The sequence below is a fragment of the Protopterus annectens genome, chromosome 11.part0 (assembly GCF_019279795.1).
Source record: "Protopterus annectens isolate FY-2018-M chromosome 11.part0, PAN1.0, whole genome shotgun sequence".
Classification (NCBI taxonomy): domain Eukaryota; kingdom Metazoa; phylum Chordata; order Ceratodontiformes; family Protopteridae; genus Protopterus; species Protopterus annectens.
The window spans coordinates 1,199,830,848-1,199,851,681 of NC_056745.1; positions in this window are offsets into that span (position 1 = coordinate 1,199,830,848).

Below are 20,834 nucleotides of genomic sequence, written 5' to 3' on the forward strand. Positions count from 1 at the left end.
GCTGCCAAAGCATCGTTAGAAGACACTCTATTGGACTTAAGACTGTTTTGTAGGCGCGTTTGTCTAAAGCTCTTATTTGCCAACAGTGACTGTAGTACCAGAGTGAATGAACTACCTAACATGTTCAAGAAAAAGAGTACCTTCTCTCCTCCATTACAACCAATGGTACAATGTTTTTTGGACTTATGTGAAAATGATTTATATGCACTGTTCTCTTCGACATATAGCAGAAAAGGGAGGTTCTACAATCTCAATAGAGATGAGAACCGTGCCTTAATTTGGCTAAAGGGCAATGATAAGTTGGTTGTGAAGCCTGCAGATAAAGGGGGGGGGGGTAGTACTAATGGACTCAGAAGAATATAAGAGATGTATGAATGAACTGTTATCAGATCATAATACTTATATACGTATTTCCACACATCAGGTTTCCATCATTATCAACACTGTCAAAGACAATATTTATGATCTGCTGTTATGCAGACAGATTAGTACAGAGATGTATGAATATCTTTTGCAAACCGACCCAGTCATTCCCATTCTTAAAGGCCTCCCGAAGGTTCATAAGGAGAAATGGCCTATTCCTATGAGACCCATTGTAGCAGGAGAGAAATGGGTTACGGCCCATATATCCATCTTTTTAGAGAGTATCTTACGCCCAGTGGTAGATAGTTGTAGTAACATACTCAAGGATACCTACCAACTACTGGAGACCTTGAAATGTATACATCTGGAAAAGCCTAAGACATGTTATCTACTTATAACTATGGATGTAGAGAAACTCTTTACTTCTATCCCTAATGACGTAGGCATCCAATACATCAGGGAGTTATTGCATAAGGAAACTCAGTTCTCCAGTGATAGGATCATACTGGTCACACAACTGTTAGATATAGTTTTGAACAATAATATCTTTATATTTGGAGATGAGTGTTTCCTGCAGGCATGGGGGGTAGCTATGGGGACCCCCTGTGCCAATACATATGCTAACCTGGTAGTATATTGGTGGGAGAAGTTGTTTTTGTTTACTCATACATCCTTCAGACAGGTTAAATATTATAAACGATTTGTAGATGACATACTGTTAATCTGGGAAGGATCAATTACAGACTTTTTAACATTTCTGGAACATCTACATACCACCACTAGTTTTCTGAGATTCACCATAGATAGCTCACATCATCATGTAAATTTTCTTGATGTCACACTACGGTTGACTGATGAAGGTACCATCACTACTACATTATATAGAAAAACTGTATGGAGAAATGCATTGCTAGCTGCTGATAGCATGCATCCAGCCTACACATTTCGTGGGATAGTAACTAGCCAGTTCACTAGGGTATCTAGACTCTGTCAGAGTAAGAATGACCTGTTTGAGGAATCCAATAAATTAGAACTTTTATTTAAAGAAAGGGGCTATGATATGAATATGGTCAGAAAAATCAGACGTGACATTATCAGTGACATAGATTTTGCCACCACTGGAAAATCCCTTAAATTGCATGGATATAGGAGTAAAGCCTCTAATGAATTGACCTCTTATGAAAATAATATACATTATGTTATTAAATATACAAATGAGGTAGAAAGTATTAGAGGTATCATTAGAAAAAATTGGAATGTCCTCACTGTGAATAAGCAAATTAAAGACATAGTAGGTCCCACCCCTAGGTTTTGCTACAAAACCAGTGATAATCTCAAGAAACAACTTTGCAACGATCAACATATTACTAATGTAGGTAAACCTACTGGTTTGCTTTTAGGTGATGTAGTAATTAAAGGGACTTATCCATGCCTACATTGCCCTAGATGTAATAGTCTAAGCAAAACGCAGGAGTATAAGCATCCCAATATGGACACTATATTTAAACCTAAATTTTATGCGGATTGTAATACTAGAAATGTGATTTACTTGGCTACCTGTTCCTCTTGTTCAGCCTTCTACATAGGTTTAACCAAAAGAAGATTGCGTGATCGCATCTATGACCACCTTTATGAAATTCGGAGACAGGAGGAAACCAATGCGTTAGCTAGACACGTGCAGGATAATCATTCCCACTCTTTTACTTTTAGGGTCTTACAGGTCATTACACCTACACTAAGGGGAGGTAATACTGATCACATGTTGGCTAAAGCTGAGCTACACTGGATATTAGAATTAGCAGCGCACCTTCCACCGGGCCTGAATAGTTCTATACCCTTAAAACCTGCACTAGTTGAACGCAGGTAGAATCATATTAGGAAACACCGGGCTACACTCTAAGTAAGTGTTCTCCATATGGTTTTTACATATATAGCGCTACCAAACTTTGATGGCTTTATCTTCCACATGTCCCCATGGTATTGCTATACTCCTCAGCCATGTTCTGATGGGTCCTTTAGATATATCTGACATTTTCATTGGTGTAATTAATTTATATTACATACTTTATATTTGTTGATCATAGCTAGTATTACAGCATGAGTATTGCCGTTCATCCATCATGGATGTTCAGGTGTTTTTTAGTCTCATGACCTAACACCTTGATTTTTTATTTATAGAACCATCCTTTATATACGTTGGTTCATATACATTCTTTATCACATGTTATCCAGAGTGCGTTAGGATGGTTTGAGCTTTTATGCATACCCTCTGATTTTTTTCTTTATATAGTATGTGCAATTCATATAGTTGTTTGGCCAGTTTTGCTTAATGTATTTTCAATATCAGACTACATGTTTGGTTTTTCAATACACCCATTTGCGCAAGTGTCACATTTGATGGGTAGAAATGTTTTTTTAATTTTACTGGCTCACTTCAGAGTTGGTTATTATTGTTCCACATTTTTTATGTCACGTAGGTTATTACATACTCTTTATATCTTTTATTGTTCATCATTTCGTACCAGTATTGGTACTTAATTTTATGATTTTCTAAACATCTAGGGATGTTAGGGAGTTTAGTTCAATATGATCCATGAACTAACGCCTTTTTATTGAATATGTGTATGTTGAAGTAACATCGATTGATGATCAAATGTCTGCTATGCATTGTAAGCTTAAGGCATTAGGACCAAGAAGAGCGCTTGGCTTGTTTAAGATGCTATAGGCACGTAAAAGCACGTGATTTTCCGTGCAGGTACGTGAGTATGCCTGTATCTCATACAGTGCAAAACTAAAGTACAGATACGTTTATGGCCCTAAATCCAGTAAGGATTTTAATGATACGATTTTTTGTTGTATCACTATGTTGTTGGCGAACATGATTCTGTTTAGGGACACTTCAGGGTGATCCACGGAACAACTACTTACTACTGAATTCTTGCCCGTGAGTAGTGTTTTGCTACGGTCGACAATGTAACCACTGCATTATTTATAAGAATGAATGTTGCCATATCATTAACGAATTCAAATGAAGTTTGATGGTTTATGGTTTCTTGATGTTAATATATAAATCACCAGTGTTGTGTTTGATAAGATCGCTGGAACGATCTATGATTTTAGACTTTTTGCATAGCTTTCATGAGTAGTTTTACTTGACGCTTTTTGATTTGTTTTGGTCTCCATGACTATTAATTGCCTAGTTGATTAGTTGCAGTATGTGTGCCTAAGGAGCCCGCCAAAAGGCTGTATATATGTACCTGATATTTTATTTTGAACTAGGATATCTGATGAAGCATAGCTAGGCTATGCGAAAGCGCTCATTTTCTGTTTTTGAATAAATATTTTTGCTACAACTTTTAACGACTGCCATTGGATTTTATTTGGTACAAGCTGCAATTTGTGCTTTGGTGATACCTTCGTGGTGATTGCTCTTACATTTGTACATTAACGTTTCTTTGTTTGGTGAGAGCATCTTCAGCTGTGAGTAGTATTCCTGGTATTGCTGAAGTTACTAGATTAACGGACCTAGAGCCTTTTCATGGCTAGGCATATTTATCCTGAGTTGCCCCAATTGTCAGTAGTTAAGTGAGCAAAATTTGCAGAGGTAAGAGTCTACGGTAATTACAACCGACTGCCTCTATCTATGAGGCATGAGTATATTATTTATGCTTTATGAATGTATTATTACTGAAACTTCATTTAAAAGTGAAGAAAACACTCCTCTTACACCAGGGATTTGCAGAAGCCACACTTTTAGACCCTATGGGAACTGCAGTATACATATTTATTAAAGACCACATTACCTCATGGCAGATTCCTAGTGACCCAGGTACAAATCACACTAAATAAAACCATCTGTGAGATCATAGCATGCCATAGTATCCCCTAAATGCCCCCGTGTTTGCTTCCTAAATATACTGGATGATCTTCAAATTCGCAGGAATTCCATCATAAAGGAAGACTTTAACTACCCTGTGATAAACTGGGATACCTATACTCAGTAACTCATCACTAAGCGACACATACTGGATACCCTTGAATGACTCAAATGTACATTATACCCGAAAATTCCTTAATTTCCTAAACAAGAACTGTCTAGACCAAACAGTCAAAGAATCCACTAGAGGACAAAATATCCTTAACTCGGTCCTTACAAATATAGCATCTATATACACTATCCCACTGGTACATCCCTCCCCAATTAAGCATGACTGCAAACTGGTGACCTTCTCCTTCAAAATCTGCAAAAACATCAGATGCAAATATTATAGTAATCAAAGACTTCATACATATTAACCTCCTGCAATTTTATGATAAAAAAGCAAATCACAGCTAATGTATGGGCCAATAAGTCTAACACTCCGAATTTGCAGTTTGGTCAAAATTCAGTCACCACTATGGAACTAACTAACCAGACCTTGAATAATGGACTGGAGAATAGAACAAGTGCTTTGGGGCTTATTGGAGTCCCTACCATAACCGAATGGATGAATGCACCTTTTACTTTGTCGTTTGGTTTTTCGAACGCTCAACAGGGAAGATCGGCTGGAAGCACCACAGTCCATCAGGTTAGTGAACTGGCGATATCAGATAAACTGAAAACACTTGACTAAAAACTGCTTAAACTCAAAAAGCTACAATTAGAAGTAGCTTACTTTAGAGAATGCTTACGATTACATATAGTACCAAAAGGCTTACGCTCATACCAATTTCTGACAGGTTTAGCAGCTGATTCAGCATTCCACCATGAACTACTCCAATTTTTTGACCAGCAGGGGTTGAAATTGATTGAACTTATCGTCAAACATTATTTATTATTTATCGCAACCCTTTCAAAAGACATTACTAAGCTAGACATTAGTATCAAAATAGACAATGACTTTTTTAGATACAAATACGAGTACTCAAGGATTTTTACCAGTTTAGAACAACACGTTGAGAAACTAAAGAACAATAAATGTAAAAAAACTCCAGCTTGACTTAGCCTATGAACAAGGTGCAGCTTACCCACGTCCCCCACCCTCACAAACATGTCCCCCACCCCCACCCTTTATGATGGCACAAACAACTTAACTACTACAAACTTAACTGATGTGAGTGAAGACAGCCAAACCTTGGACGATCGAGGAGTGCCCAATAATAACAGGGACAGTACAAGCCCATTAAGGAGGAGCGAATAGATCCCCAACTTGACTAATATAGCAAATAATGTAATCAACAATCCAGAAGTTAACAATGGGCATAACAACCAAAATTTTCACTCGGGAAAGCTGTCGGGAGCTATACTGAAACAAAAACGGTTCCAGAAAACAAGGAACAAACAGCGGACCAACCAACGCAGGCGCTAACATTGGATAAACATACTAGTCTGACCATTTTAACAAACTCTTCTGGTGATTTTAAAATATTCAACTATTCATCAGTGGAGATTGATCCAATCGTTTTGGACATTTTGTCTAAAGGCTACACCTTTGTTCCAACCCGACACTTGAATGTTGCTAGAACTATCATGGACCTGAAACCTTTAATCAGGAAACTTAATCTATCAGTATTGTTGGGTAATGCCTGCACTGGCCATAGTCTTTTCAAAGTTCCCAACACCTATAATCTGCCCTTACACCCAACTTTATCATTATTTGAAAATATTTGTGAACTACATTTAAGGTTTTTGTTTAATAATAACACTAACAGTTATAAACACGGTTCCTTTTTACATCAATCAGTGAACCATAATGTTAGTGTAGAAGAGCGACAGGCCCTCAATTTGCTGAGATCATCAGACGTGAGGTTAATTAAGCCAGATAAGGGTGGTGGGTTAACTATTATGGACTGGATAGATTATGTGGCCCGAATGAAAACTATGTTAGAAAGCCAAGCTTATGCTAGAGTTTCACTCAACGAGATGAACTTGGCCTACAACCGTATTAAAAGGTATTTGACCTTTTCATTTAGGCAATAATAGATCTGGATTTGTTCAATTATATGACTATGCCTTTTCCCAGAACACCAATCCTGTTCGGAATCCCCAAAGTCCACAAAGATTTGACCAACCCACTGATGAAACCCCTAATCGACACACGTAATTCTATCACTTACTTGTGCAAAAGTGGTTGAAACAATCTTACAGAAATATCTAAAATTCAAACAATTCGAACAACAGAATTGATGAAGATACTCAAGGGACAGTGCAAGATGTTTCCATATTAGTAAGGAGAAGATTCAAAATGTTATTCTTCATAGGGAATACTCTGACTAATTGTTCCAGGACAATTGAGAAAGTCCAGAAATCTCTGCTTGTGCACTAGTGGTGGTATAGATTTCCCAGTCTATAGCTGGATAGTATAGATCACCTAGGGAAAACAGTATTGGGTTTAATACTGAGTGCTTCTAGTTCTGGTAGATACTTGTTGTAGCTTTGTGTCATACAGGGAGTTCTGTAGTTAGATAATATATGGTATGGAAGTTCCCTGATGGTTATTTTGGCATGAGAAAGTTCCAGTGCATCATGCTGCTTTGCCAGCTTTGACATAAGTCTCTTCTGGATGTAGACTGAGACACCTCAAGCCTTTTTCCCCTCCTTCACAGTAGCTGGTCTAAAAGTCTGGAAGGAATTATAGCCTTCATTACAATGAAATATGAAATTCGTAACATTTTGTGCATCTTTAGAGCATATTTGGGATTTGAGACTTCCATCTGTGTCTCGTATAAGGGGTTTGTAATACATTCTTCAAAGAAACAGGAACACTGATTTGCTTTTTGTACTTAAACATCTGGATATAAATCTCTGATACATGAGTTTCACATTAAGACTTCAGGGACAGCTTGGTTGTGCCGCAAAAAATCTTAGTTTCCTGTTTTTCATACTGTAAGGCCAGCTGTCTCCCACTTTCTCTCCACTTCAAGTTTAAGTGCACTGGATGGCCCATTTGCAACACAGGTAAAGTCTAGGTAGAATACCATCTGTCTTAAAAATGTTTACAAGCATCTTTTGTTCTTTGGTCATTTCTCAGGATGGATTCAGATGGAATCATTTTTATTTCAAATTTGGATCCAGGTAATGGTATATTAGTCCTAATTTGTCTTCTAAGCATTAGCTGTGTAGGGCTTACATCTATGACACTATGTGAAGTAGCAGGATAAGACATGAGACCTCTATGGATCAGGTTGATGAAGAATCTTTTTAGTAGTTTGGACCACTCAGCAGCTCCATCAGACTCTTGATAGTGTGGACTTGATGTAACTGGAACTCTGTAGGTGCAAACTGTTTACCACTATCTGTAATCAGTTTGATAGGGATGCCATATCAGGTAAACCTAGCCTTAAATCTAGCAATGAAATATTGGCTAGTCATGCATTTCCTAATATTTAAAACTCACAGTCAACCATTCATTTAAGATCTCTATAGAGTATCTCTTCTGTTTGACTGTCATATTTTTATACATTTGCTATTCTATTCCATTAGGTCTTGTTACTGTTTCTATATTTACTTGTCCTAATATTCTGTCTAATTCCTCTAATACTATTCTCTTGTTCAAAAACATATTATCTTGATATGAAAAAAGTTTTTGCTGTCCATAATATTTCTCCTTTCTTTACCTTATCTTCAAACATTTCTTGCACATAAACCATAATTATTTTCATTATCTTTTTGATTCCTACATATCATGTCCTTTTCATCTTTCAGTTCCCTCATTATACTGTTTTCTTCTATTTTACTTAAATATGGAGCAACTTCTTTCTTTCTGTGAAGAAAATATCTTTGCTTAAATAATAAATCCTTATTTTTTTATTGATTTATCCCACACATTTCTTTTTCATTAATGAAATATTCATTGTTATTTTTTTCTAAATTACCAAATGCCTCTTCACTTACAGTATTATACATTTTATTCACTTCTTTCCTCTTACTTTTTTGCCACACTATATAACATTTTTTATAGTTTCTCTTGAAAGACATCCACCATTCAGAGCAATCTTTGCAAAACTGTCTCATACTAATAATGTGATCCTTCCATAATTCTAACCATCCTATTTTCTCTTTTCCTTCCCATTCTTTCTCATTCAACCTTTTAAAACTTTCCCTATCTTAATAACATCTTCTTTGTCTTTTATCCCTATCCAAATAGCTCTATGATTTGGAAAAAAAACTGTTCCTATTGTACCTTCTCCCATAGTCTGTAATCCTTCAGATACCAGAAAATAATTTACCTCCATTCTATATATACATTCTCTACTGTATGTGTAATCATTATTATTCCAAATACTCACTTTATCTCATATCATAATTTCCATAACTTTTTAAAAATTGCCTCATTTTTGTCTTCTTATATTACAATTATAATCTCTTGCTATAATAATTTCTATATTTATAGTGACAAAGTTCAGAATTTGATTAAACATGTTTTCCATTTCTTTGTTTGTAACATTTACATATAACACAATTATTCAATATACTTTCTCTTTCCATCTTATGTCTATAATAGTGATCCTTTTCATTATTACTAACATTATATCCAGAATTTTAACTGTCTTCTTAATCAGAATTCTTATGCCTGTACAAAAATCTTGACCTAGGTTCCAAACAGTATAATTTCCCCATAAAATTTCTATTTGCAATGTATCTTCTTTCATTAATAATCTAATGTCTTCTAATATTACTATGTCCATATCCAATTCTTTACACCATTCTTTAATAGCTATCCTTCTAGCTGTACTTTTTATACTATTTACATTTATATCTACAATTCTATATTAATCTATTTTCTTTTTCCAAACAATCCTACCAAAGTAATATTATTAACCCATCACCATTTTTCTTTCTTTTTTCTTTCATATTAAGTTTCATAAATTTTCTTTTTCTCTCCTGTACCCTTTATTCTATAGCATCTTCCTGTGGCACATTATATTCAGTTTTTATCCTGTGCCATCTGATGCTCACTCATATAGGAACTCACTGGCCTATCACTCCTCGACATTGACTGCATCAGAGTTTCTACAGTTTCCTGTTCCTTCCCTTGCTGTCCAGCTTCAAGTGAACATTTATACTGGTTTCCTGAGGAAGGTTCTAAAATATCTTCATGTGACACCTGACCAATTGCTTCCCATTCTGCTGGTTTACCCTTAATTTGGATATCCCTTTCTCTATCCTGTTGTGGTGATTTCTGAATTAGATTTTCTACACTGAATCCTTCACTTTGCAGGTACCTCAGTTTCTATTTCTTTAACTTCTCCATTGGTAATCTCCTTTTCTCCTTTTCCTCTTTGTCTTCTTATTTTTTGTATTGTAAAGTTTTCCATGTATGGATTCATTTGCCTGCATTTCTCTTCAAATATATTTGGTGCTGTTCTTTTTGTATTGGTTAGTTTTGCTTTCTCATTTGCATCAATTTTACACCATATTAAATCTCTTTTTCTTTCTCATGTCCATATTTCTTCTTTATGAAAGCTTAAATGTTCTCCAAAATATACAGATGCTACATATTTTAACTGTTATATTTTGCCATTGTGTCTCCCTCAGTTGTTCAATTCCAAACTTTATTCCCAAAATTTCTATTTCTTCTTTATTAAACTTGATACTTCTTATTTTCCCAGAAAAAAACAGTCCTTTACCCTTCTCCTCATTAGTAGTTAATCCTAATGTTTTTAATTCTTCGTTTAATATTTCATCCATTCTATATTTTTAACCACTAATACTAAATTGTCTGCATATGTAAACATAACTGGAATCAACTGGAATCTGAATTTCCTCTGGTGTTTAGCTTTCTCCAAAGTCAAGTTTATCTTAGTAACCACTACATAACTAATGCAAATAAAATGCCACTTGCTGGACATACTTGCTTAATACCACTCTTTATTTCTATTACCTCACTTAACTGCCCATTAATCACTAATCTGACTTATTCTCACTGTACACAGATTTCAAAATGTTTATTATTTTATTACTTATATTATACTCTTTCAGGATTTCTCATAGTGCTTCATGTTGAATTTTATCAAAAGCTTTACTCACATCACCTACTAGTATTTTTAATTATGTTCCTCTGTTTATTATGTCATCTACCAACTCTCTTATTAACATCAAAAGTTCTTGACTTCCTTTCTCTTTTGTTCCAAAGACTGTTTCAGAGAACAGCTTATTTGCTTTGTTTACTATTTTTTCCTATTATTTTCATACAAATCTTATAATCTACATTATTTAATACCAATGGTCTCCAGTTTTTATATCTGTTCTTTTTCCCCTTTTCCATATAAATTTCATTACACCTTGCATATTTTTTCTTTATTTACAGTTTTTTTTTCAAACCATTCATTCAACACCTCTAACAAGTATTATTTTTGCCATTCTTACATATCTTCATACATTAAGTATTCAAGTCCATCTAAACCTATAGCTGCTTCTATATTTTCTGTTTTAGCAAGTTTTTAAGTTCCATCATTGTGATCACTTCTTCCATTGTCTCATTATATTCTTCAGTTACTTTATTCAACTCCCATTCAGTGGCGGCTTATGCCATCGGACTGCAGGACTGCAGCCCTCCCAGCAAAAAGAGTCTTTGCTTTAGACATTTATTTTAAATGATTCAATAAAAAATGTATTTAAATATTTTGTTTAGTTATTGTGCTCTCTAGCGACTCGAGTCCGACCGACTCGCAAAGTCCCAGAACTCGAACTGTGCATGCTCATCGTGTTCCGGATTTTTTTTTTTTTAGCGTTTCTTCTGTAAATCTGCCTGACTGTTGTAAAAGCAGTCTAGATTAATGAGAAGGCATCAGTGTGATACCCAGAAGTCTAGGCGGTTTAACCACACAGAAAAGTAGAAGGGAAGTCGGAATGCCACGTCCGCAGTCACATTCGTTAAGTGGATGGCTGGATAGCTACTGATTGGTTCAAGCTCTCTTCTCTTCTCAAAAAAGAGAGCGAAAAACAATCAATAGTAGTAACCTGTAGCACAGTACTTTGATTATTGTGCTACGGAGTTTGGACCAGTTAGTTAAAATTAAAGAAACAAACAACTTTTTTTTTGGCTTGCTTGCCTGCAATATTGGTGTTGCCTCTTTGCTGGTTTGCTTAGCAGTTACCGGGTCAGACAGACAGGAAAAGAATTTAAAGAATTCCTTTCTTCATGACTGAGATGAACAGTCACTTTTTTTAACTGAATTAAACTGAGGTAGGTGTCAGCTCTGCACTGTAGATGTATAATCTCTTATCTGATTCTGTACAGAGGCATGCATACATGTTATAGCATTTCTGAATGAACGGATGTTTCCAAGATTTTAGAGGCAGCTGAAGGGATTTTAATAGGATAGTAATTGTTAAATGTTGTAACTTGTAATGGTTCCCCCTTTCTGCATTGGTGCAACTAGACATTGCTTTCATATTGCGGGACGTATTCTTGTTTCTAACTCACATGGCCATAGCACCTACATCTTCCATCAGCCACCAGTTGGGATTATACTCTAAAGGAGCTATTGTTAGTTTAACAAATAAATGTCTAAAGTTATTTACCCTAAAATTCTAGACAGCTTATACAAATATTGCAAACAGAAAAACATATGTAACAGATATTTTTAAAGCAGTTTGATTTTTGGTTGCTTTAATATTAGCTTTTTTTGTTGCCAAAGAAGTTTTATTTTTTAAGGGAAAGATGCAGCAATATTCTTTTAAAGACAAACGCTATAAAACAGGAAACAAGTCAATTCTGCTGACTCTGCAAGGTCCAAAAATGGACTCTAGATTCCCTAACTACTTGTACACAAGCACAGTCATACACAGACATGAAGACATCTACCTGCGTGTATGTTTGCTTGCATACTGGTAAACTGGACAAGGATTACATGGTTAATACTTTATGTCCTGCTTTCCTCAGGAAAAGTAATATTCAACTGAAGCTACCATAACAAAAAATAGCTCTTTTCTCTGAGCTGTGGCAACTTTAGAGATTTTTCTGTGAAGCAGAGGAGTATAGAAATATAGTTACTTGCTTTTGGGATAGCAAGCAAAGTACTTTGTAGAAAAAAAATACTGATAGGTAATTCTTTCTCTGTATGAAGTACGTCTAAGCCATATACGAAGGGGATCCTGACAATCTGTCATACATCCAGTTAAAAGACAGTACTACATATGTTGTGCACTATAAAGTGAATATTTCACTATAGTTAGATGCCTATGGAAGTTCTGTTTTATGACACTCACAGTGTCATTCTTAAACGGATGCCTTAGAATCACAACAGTATAATTCACATGGTGCATGGTGTGGTATCTTTTCATCTAAATATGGTCTGTAATGGATAAGTACTTAACAGGCTTGTTGTGCAATAAAAATAATTAAAATCAACAGAGATACTGCAATATCTTATGGGTATGGCACCAACTTCACCATAAAACACTGCAGGGTATGGCATTCAAATGACACTGGTGCTGTGGGCCCTCCTCCAAAAATGCATTTTTTGTAACTACATTTCACAACATTTATTAGCTATTACATTAAATGATTTTGTTGAAAAATACAATATCAAAGATAAGTTATTTCCAGAATGCATAATGCTGTAAAACTTGTCTTGTATGAAAAAAACTGTATCTCTTACTGACACAACTACCATTTTTGTGACTTTCTTGAAGCAGATTGTTTCAATACTTCTGACATGCTATAGTATATAAAATACTAAAATAGCAGTTTCCAGAGAAGGCAATATACTTTCAGAACAATAAAAGTACATATTCAGCATGCAGTGTGTAACACAACTTTGTTTCATGACTAAGCCATTCATGAAACAGGAAGAAGTAAGACACAGAAGATGTCCTTGTATAAGCCAGTGGAGATGCAGTCTGTCTGATGCTACCTTTTACTTACATAAAAACCTCAAGGCAGATGTCACTGTATAAGTGAGTAAGAAATGCAGAATGTCCTGTACCAAACTATGTTACCTTTCACTTAAAAGCCTCAAGACACCTACATAAGTAAGTGGGAAATGTAGAATGTCTGATTGCTACCTTTCACTTACATAAAAACCTCAAGGCAGTGCAGGTGTCACTGTACAAATGAGTGGGAAATGCAGAATGTCTGGTACTATGCACACTACCTTTCATTTACTGAATCACTTTTCATATGCATTTCCTGAAAATGTAAAAGAAACAGTTCAAAAAGCAATAAATTAGGAAAGCAAGACATTAGGAGCAAATCAGTATTAAAATAATCCCTGTTACTGTGTTGTCTTTTGGGGGCAGCTGCTGTGGTGCAGCGGTTAGCATTGCCACCTCACAGCAAGGGGTTCTCCAGTTCGATCCTCAGCTGGGGTGCCTTCTGTGCGGATGTCCTCCCTGTGGTCATGGGGGTTTCCTCCATTTTCATCCCAAAGACATGCTGTAGGTAGATTGGTCACTCTAAACTGACCCTAGGCATGAGTGTGTGCATGTGTGTGCCTTCTGCTGTGGTGACCCCTAACCAGGAAAAGCCCAAAGAAGAAGACTGTGTTGTCTTTTGGGAAGAACTGTGTTGTCTTTTGGGTTAGTTTTCTTCAATATGACATGGTGTGACTTTAGTGCTGCATACCTCTCAACTGTCCAGATTTTCGCAGAATGAATATATTTTTGCTTATTTTTGGTTTGTTCCTCATACAATTTGTGGTTTTCTGGAAAATCATTTAGGAATGAAGTCACTAAATAATGACAGACATTGAGTTTCAGACTTCATACCCTTCAGAAAAATGCAAGCTAAAGCAAGACCTGTTAGTTTATACAAGAGCAATTTTTAGTATTGTTTGTATGTTCCCTCAATATATTTGGCCTTGTCCAGATTTCCTGCATTAAGAAGTTGAGAGGTACATGCAAATAAATTGCTTTATAGAATTAGGTATATCCAAACCTCTCAGCTGTCCCCGATTTTGGCACAAAATGTTGCTCTCCCCAAATAATCCCTCCGCAAAATGGCAATTATGCAAGAAAACGTGGAGGGTTTATAATTAATAAATAATTGTAATGATCAGAGTTATAGATTAATTTTATTTCAGAAATGCATATAGGTTCTCTTATTTTGTCAGCTGCTCAACTTAACAGTACTAATATTAAAAAAGTGTTCCTTCTTTGACAGGTTCCTAGCTGTATTGTGTGGCGATTTTATATTTTTGCATCACATTTTTTGGTCTGTTTTTCATAAAATTGTGTTTTTCTGGCAAATTAGTGGCAAATCATTAAAGACTGAAGTTAAAAAATAATGACAGACATTTGAGTTTCAGATTTCATACCCTTCAGAAAATTCATACTAATGCAAGACCTACTATTCTATTATATTTCTATGTTTACACGAGTAATATTTAAAATTGTCCTTATTTTTGGGCCTTTGTCCCACTTCTGTTTATGGCGTTGTCCAGTTTTCTTGTTCCGAGGTTGCGAGGTATGACAAATGTGTCAGGGCCATCACCATCAGCCAGAGACATTTCAAATTGTGACATACTTGTTGCACCCCACTCCCCCATGTAGTGAGTCTGGATGTGTCCAAGCAAGGCAAGGAGCAGTTATGCAGTGTAAGTGTGTAGAGTACCCCCCATCCAAGGTAGGCACAAGTACTACAGTGGCTTTTCATCTGTCCTTGATTTTGCAGAATGTTCTTGTTTTCTGAAATATTTTTATACTGTTGATTTATGCTTCTTATTATTCAGAAAATGCATGTTGTTGCAGTCCCTGTTGCTCTGTGTTTAAGTAGCAATGCCTTAGTGACCATCAGGTAAGCTTGTCTGAAATTGTAAGATGCAAGTAAGCTTTAATAAGCATACTGTTAAATAATTACCAACACTGAAAGCCTTTTTGCTGTTGCCATGCAGAGAATATTTACATAAATAGATAACTTATAAGCCTTAGTTATTGAAATGCATATGACAGTATTTGTAATAAAGAACAGGATTACAGTATTTTCAGAAGCTCATTACACTTGTTGGAGACTTCCAGTCATCTTTACAGGCTTTACCCGTAAACTAAACAGAATGTCAATCTATCATGTGTGGTCCATAACCTGTGCAGTAATTCTTTAAGCAATTAATCTTGAGCTTGTTTCTTGTTTGCTATTCATTTTTTACTTTGATCATGTTTTCCCCATGAAACAAGTAGATGTTGTCAGGAAGCAAGTCTTTTTTGGATAAGAAACATTTTTACAAGTGGGGATATCACAGCGATTGCTACTTTCAGCATGTTACTTGATACTTTTATAAAGCTGAATATAAATTATAATTAGAACTGCAGTGCAAGGAGAATTGGTTTGAATTGAGTGCTGCTTGTTTTTTACAATTGATTTTGACTGGCATTCCAGTAATGTATTTAAAAAGTAATTTATTTTTTCATGCCTCATAACCTTTTTGTTTCCATCTAGATATTAAGTAAGCTGTCATGTAGCCAATGCATTGAAATATTTTTTCTTTTACATTTCATTTTGTCTTGATTGGACTCTTATAATGACGGTTTGGCACACAGGGTAGCATATTTATTTAAAGTCCCAGTTTTTGTGGTTTTGAGCATAGCCCCACCCCTTTCTAGTTGACCACACCTTTCCCCTTGGCCCCACCCATTCAGCTGTCTCCTGCAGCCTCCCCTTTGATTTGAAGTCATCAGCCACCACTGCGTCCCATTCATTTTTTCTTATAGTGTCACATGTAGAAAATGTATCCAGAATATGTTTCTGAACTATTTGCATAATTTCTTTTTGTGTATTCATTATACATGCTTTTTCATTTCTCAACTCTCTTATTCTTATTTTTTCTTTGACCATTTTATTTTGATAAGGTGCTACTTCTTTTCTTCCTTGTAGAAAATATCTTTGTTTGAATAACATTTTTTTATTTTTTTTTTCTTGGTTCATTTCATACAACATTTTCTCTTTTCTTATATACTCTTTTTTATTATCTATTATATCTTTAAATACCCGATTGCTAATATCCTTATATTTATCATTATCTTGTAATCTTTTTGTCTTCTGCCATGCTAATACTTCTTTTCTATGTTTTTCTTTTAAACTAATCTACCAGCTTGTCCAATCTTTATAAAATTATCTCATATTATTTCTCTTTGCTTTTGTAAGGTATATGCATAAAGTGTAATCACTCTATAAATTTGTTTTGAATTCTTATGTCTAATATTACTATTCTTCCAATCATAACTATCATATACTCCAAACTTTCTATACATTCTTTACATAAGATAGCCGTAACTGAACACTTTTCCCCTACCTAAGTTCCATATCACCTTACCTTCCCATAAGCCATTAATCTGTATTATTTCTTCTTCTGTTGTTATTCTTATGTCTATTAATGCTATAATATTCATGTCTAAAACTCTACACTATTCCAATACTCCTAGCCTACATTAAAAGTTCTTTATACTATTAACATTAATGGCTTGGACTCTCACTATAAAGAAAGGTTTTTTGTTATATCGTTGTTATCCTTTTCTTTTTTTGTTTTCCCCTATAGTTACATTTTACACTTGTTTTCTTTCACTCTTTTTCCTATAGAGCTTCTTTTGCTTCTCACTCTTACCCATTTAGCTTCTCCTTCATCACTTGAGTTGCTAACATCTTCCTCTATCTCTCCTTCTTTCCCTTTTGTTTCATTTATACCATCCCTCACATCCATTCTTACATCTTTCTCAAACATATTTTCTTTTTGTTGACTCTTTTGTGGTATCTAATATAACATTTTCCTTGTCACGGTCTAATCTTGTTTCTTGTGCATAATCTTCTCCAACATTACAGTCCATCCATGAGTGTCCTATTTTTTCACATTTTATACATTTTTGCTCACATTTCTTAGCTTCATGACTAACTTTGCCACACAATAAAACATTTTCTTTTATCACAAGTATTAATTAAGTGATCATCTTTACCACATAGAACACGTCTTTGGTTATCCCTAATATCTAACCATCCTCTTACTCCCATCTACATTGATTATACTTGGTAAATGCACAATTTTATCATTTTGCATTCTCAATATTACACCACATTCCCATCCCCCAGTCCATAAACCTCTGTTATCATACATTTTTGTGATGTCCATCATATCTCTGCACACAGTTTTTAAGTAGTTCTTTAAATCATTTCATTCAACTTCAGTTCAAAATTGTATAAATACTTTTTTGCCTCTCTGCTGAATGCCTGAACAAAATATAAGTTCGAAGAGTTCATATCTTTTTTCTTTTGATAATGTTCTAGAACTTTTTCCATGTACTGTGTCTCCTCAAAAAACATCCCAGAAAGTCTCTTTACTAATATAAATACAAGCTCTTACCTCTCTGGGTTCAATACCCACTGGTGAAATGATGCTGTCCCACATTTCATACCTGTCTAGTTTCTTTTCTGTTTTATTACTTATCCTCACCCGATACTTTCTTTTAACTTCTGCATATCAGTCACTGAACACAGAAATGCCTTTGGAACACTATTCTCAGTTTTATTCTTATTGGCTACTCATTTCTTTAATTTAGTTTTACAAATGACAGCAAAATGTCCCAATTAGTTGTTTTTCTTACACCTTCTGCTGTGTGCAGCATACTGCTTTGACTCAACCGATAAATGATTACATCTCATACATTTATTCAAGCTTTATCTCACTCTGCTCAACAGATTAATTTGAACATATTTTTCTGGTTTTCCTGTCTGCTTATCTCACCCATTATTTTGTTGTCATCTGTCTTTTTGCAAGCTGGTCCTTCATATTGATTTTTCCCGGTTTCTGCACCCGGACTTTAGTTTTGAAACAACTGTGCTACATCTGAAGAGTAAAACAGAAGGCTGAACCAACACCCTGCATGAAAATGTAATGGACAAGAAAATGGAATTCAATTTCACAATAAATTTAAAGTCGAATCATAGGAAATACTGGGTTACCACTGAAAATTTTGTTTAGCCATACAAATGATTGGCTTTTCAATTAATTGAGTTTCTATCAAATATCGAATACACAATTGAGTTGTATGATTCTTTTTTTATGATGATAATCCTTGAATTATTTGCATCTTTAGTATTCCAAATATTCACAAATAGAGTAAGTAGACTCAGATGAGACCTACTGTCAATGCAGTTACTTCTAAGACTGAAACTTTGACAGTATTTTTGGAAAATATTTTACAGCCATTTTTAAAACATATTCCTTATTTGATTAAATAATTGCGGCATTTTTGAACTAAATTAAAAGTTTTCAGAAGAAGGTAAGGATTGAGGAACATATTTTTAGTTACTGCTGATATTTATATACATATATACCTTTTGTGGAAGGTGTCAACATGCTGAGATTTTTTTTAAATAAGAAAAAACAATTTATCAAGTGGTTCTATTAATTTCATATGTGTGTGTGTGTGTGTGTGTGTGTGTGTGTGTGTGTGTGTGTGTGTGTGTGTGTGTGTGTGTGTGTGCATTGATGAATATTGTGTTGGAAAACAATGTTTTTATGTTTACTGTAGATGCTTCCACCAAATGCCTGGTGTTGTCATGGCAGCAGCAATGTCTCAAGCATTTGCAAATTTGGTGTTGGGTGAATGGGAAGATGAATTTTTATACAAGTTTTAATTATATCAAAATGTCATTTTTACACATATTTTGGTGATGACTTATTCGTTATATGAAAAAGTGCAGTACTCAACCATGGGCTCCAGGAGCTTAGGTGGATTGAATGAAGGTTACAGAGTAGGTGGCACTGTTTTGGTCTGGCTAAAGAAAAACTTGTACAGTACTCTTATTTGTGTGAGTATCAGGAATGGTCAATCACTAGAAGTCGCATTACCTGTTCTGTGAGATGTCTGCTGCAACAAATTAAATGCTAACTTTAGGCCACGTGATATTGCATCTGTGCAGTCCTGATTGTCTATCCAAATGGAAGTTTTCATCTTCTATGCTGCTCTGTACTTTGTTGTCAACACTGCCCTTATCAGATCATCAGTGCTACATACCTTCACTTAAGACATTGTGACTTACTAGCGGGAATCCACCCTGTGACTTGGTTGGTGTGACTTTGCCATTTTTGTCTATGATGTTATCTTGTTAATTTCCAGCTTGCATATTGCTATGTGTGCTTTGGACCCACCCACTAAGCTTGTCCAGGCATTGTTAGGGGCATTAGGTCCATAACTTTTCCAGACTGTCACCTCTTGACATGAGGCCAGCTTCTTCTTTTCCATTTAAGAGAGGTCTTGATTACTCCCCTCCTCAAATAGGCTGGTTTAGACACTGATAATCTGGATAATTATCAACCAATTTCAAACCACCTCTTTGTTGGTGAGGGGCTTGAGAAAGTGTTGTACTTTCAGTTGAAAACCCACCTGAGGGATAATTGTATCATCTATCCATTCCGGTGTAAGTTTAAAGCTAGACCGGGATTGGTCCTTCTTGATCTCTCATCAGCATTTGAAACAGAAGATCATTCTATTGTTTTGGACTGGCTGAAAACATCCCTGCAGTATTTCCAGTACTGTCCTAGATTGATTTGCCGCCTACCTTTCTAGGTACAACCAGTAGTATATGGTGTAAACTCTTTTTTTCTCTCTTTTTCTGGACAGCAGGGTACAGCAAGGCTCCATTCTTGACAGTCTCATTTTCACAGTGTACTTGTTGTTGCTGAGAGATGTTATTCACTCCAGAGGATTGCAATATCATTGTTGCACTGATAAAACCCAGCTTTACCTCTCCTTCCCTTAGAAATGTCTGTGTTTACAGTAAACCATCCAACAAATGAATTGTAATGCATCTACAACTTGATGGCCAGCAATCATCTCAGGCATAATACATCCATGATATTAGCAATGGTTGTTCATACAATTCTCAGGGATTCCTTATTGCCAGACATTTCTCCTTTCATTTATTATAACAGATAAGCTGAGCCTCATGTCAAAGGTGTGTGAGATCTTGGGGCAATTACTGGCAATGGACCGCAACTTAAGAATCAGGTCTCAGCTGTCAAGTCCACTTGTTTCCACTTTTGGATTATTTCCCTGATCAGGCACCTTATTCTATCTTCTGATCTCCTTGTAGTGCATACAGTAGTCTGCATCTGGCTTGACCACTATAGAGCCTTTTACCTAGGTCTACTTAATACAGAATTTTTACTTATAGCTAGTGCAGACCTCTAAAGTACCAATAAACTACACAAGCCTTATAGATCTTGCATTGGCTGCTTATTAAACAGCATATCACATAAAAACTAAAATTTGCATAAGCCTATGTAGGGCTACAAAGTTTGGGTTCACCAACATGTGGGATCTTTTGCCCAGATATAGGACAATCAGATCTTTGTTATCAGCCTGTCAGGGGTTGCTGGCAGTTCTCACATTTTGTATAGAGTCCTTGGGTATCTGGTCATTTAGTTATTATAACCCTTATTAATAGTATCTGCTTCCTGACCTGCCAATGGAATCTATAACTCTTGCAGGCCTTTTGCATGCTCTGAAAACATACCATTTTTTAAGCTGGCATTTAGATTACCTATTTATTTTGCCA